Below are 2,369 nucleotides of genomic sequence, written 5' to 3' on the forward strand. Positions count from 1 at the left end.
AACACTAAAATAACACATCGTAGATCTGAATGAATGAAATAATCTCATTAAATACTCCTTTCTTTACATAGTTGAATGTGCTGACAACAAAATCACACAAAAATTATCAATGGAAATCAAATCTATCAACCCATGGAGGTCTGGATTTGGAGTCACACTCAAAATCAAAGTGGAAAACCAAACTACAGGCCGATCCAACTTTGATGTAATGTCCTTAAAACAAGTCAAAATGAGGCTCAGTAGTGTGTGTGGCCTCCACGTGCCTGTATGACCTCCCTACAACGCCTGGGCATGCTCCTGATGAGGTGGCGGATGGTCTCCTGAGGGATCTCCTCCCAGACCTGGACTAAAGCATCCGCCAACTCCTGGACAGTCCGTGGTGCAACGTGGCGTTGGTGGATGGAGCGAGACATGTTATCCCAGATGCGCTCAATTGGATTCAGGTCTGGGGAACGGGCGGGCCGGTCCATAGCATCAATGCCTTCCTCTTGCAGGAACTGCTGACACACTCCAGCCACATGAGGTCTAGTATTGTCTTGCATTAGGATGAACCCAGGGCCAACCGCACCAGCATATGGTCTCACAAGGGGTCTGAGGATCTCATCTCGGTACCTAATGGCAGTCAGGCTACCTCTGGCGAGCGCATGGAGGGCTGTGCGGCCCCCCAAAGAAATGCCACCCCACACCATTACTGACCCACCGCCAAACCGGTCATGCTGGAGGCTCTGTGAAGAGCACAGGGCTCCAGTGGTGAATTTGCCAATCTTGGTGTTCTCTGGCAAATGCCAGACGTCCTGCACGGTGTTGGGCTGTAAGCACAACCCCACCTGTGGACGTCGGGCCCTCATACCACCCTCATGGAGTCTGTTTCTGACCGTTTGAGCAGACACATGCACATTTGTGGCCTGCTGGAGGTCATTTTGCAGGGCTCTGGCAGTGCTCCTCCTGCTCCTCCTTGCACAAAGGTGGAGGTAGTGGTCCTGCTGCTGGGTTGTTGCCCTCCTACGGCCTCCTCCACGTCTCCTGATACTGGCCTGTCTCCTGGTAGCGCCTCCGTGCTCTGGACACTACGCTGACAGACACAGCAAACTTTCTTGCCACATCTCGCACTGATGTGCCATCCTGGATGAGCTGCACTACCTGAGCCACTTGTGTGGGCTGTAGACTCCGTCTCATGCTACCACTAGAGTGAAAGCAACGCCAGCATTCAAAAGTGACCAGAACATCAGCTAGGAAGCATAGGAACTGAGAAGTGGTCTGTGGTCACCACCTGCAGAACCACTCCTTTATTGGGGGTGTCTTGCTAATTGCCTATAATTTCCAGCTGTTGTCTATTCCATTTGCACAACAGCATGTGAAATTAATTATCAATCAGTGTTGCTTCCTAAGTGGACAGTTTGATTTCACAGGAGTGTGACTGACTTGGAGTTACATTGTGTTGTTTAAGTGTTCCCTATTATTTTTTTTAGCAGTGTATTACAATAATTTTTTTAATGTTTTGTTAATAATGAATGATTAATGATTAATTCAGTTTGTATTGGTGTGTTTTGCAAACAACAACACCGCAATGACACCACATGTAGACAAGATGACGTCATTAAAAGTCCATGTAAACCTAAAAAAATGCACAATCATTTTCGATACTTTGTCACTATACTTGTGTGCTTTCACTTAAGTAAAATGTTGTATGCAGGACTTTTACTTCAGTAATGGATCATGGCCGTCTGGAACTTGATTGGCCCGCTGACACAGAGACCCTGCTGTAGATCAGAGGCAGAAAATGGATGGATCGATATTTTGTTCTTTTGTACTGATGATTTGTGCAGTTTTATTATGTTAAATCTTTACTTCCTGTTTATGTTTTGAATCTGGTGACACTAACTGTACAGGTGCTGGTCATATAATTAGAATATCATCAAAAAGTTGATTTATTTCCGTAATTTCATTCAAAAAGTGAAACTTGTATAATGTATACATTCATTCCATACAGACTGATATATTTCAAGTGTTCATTCCTTTTAATTTTGATGATTATAACTGACAACTAATGAAAACCCCAAAATCAGTATCTCAGGAAATTAGAATATTGTGAAAAGGTTCAATATTGAAGACACCTGGTGCCACACTCTAACCAGCTGATTAATTACACCTGCAAAGGCCTTTAAATGGTCTCTCAGTCTAGTTCTGTAGGCTACACAATCATGGGGAAGACTGCTGACTTGACAGCTGTCCAAAAGACGACCATTGACACCTTGCACAAGGAGGGCAAGACACAAAAGGTCATTGCTAAAGAGGCTGGCTGTTCACAGAGCTCTGTGTCCAAGCACATTAATAGAGAGGCGAAGGGGAGGAAAAGATGTGGTAGAAAA

General features: G+C 45.0%; 1 protein-coding gene across 1 annotated transcript in view; it reads left to right on the top strand.

Annotated features, from left to right (window-relative positions):
- The window catches only part of LOC123967428 (tryptase-like), a 36,277-nt gene that overhangs the window by 1,090 nt on the left and 32,818 nt on the right, over positions 1–2,369 (top strand). The gene's annotated exons all lie outside the window — the stretch shown is intronic.

The sequence above is a fragment of the Micropterus dolomieu genome, linkage group LG02 (assembly GCF_021292245.1).
Source record: "Micropterus dolomieu isolate WLL.071019.BEF.003 ecotype Adirondacks linkage group LG02, ASM2129224v1, whole genome shotgun sequence".
In the NCBI taxonomy this organism is placed as follows: Eukaryota; Metazoa; Chordata; class Actinopteri; order Centrarchiformes; family Centrarchidae; genus Micropterus; species Micropterus dolomieu.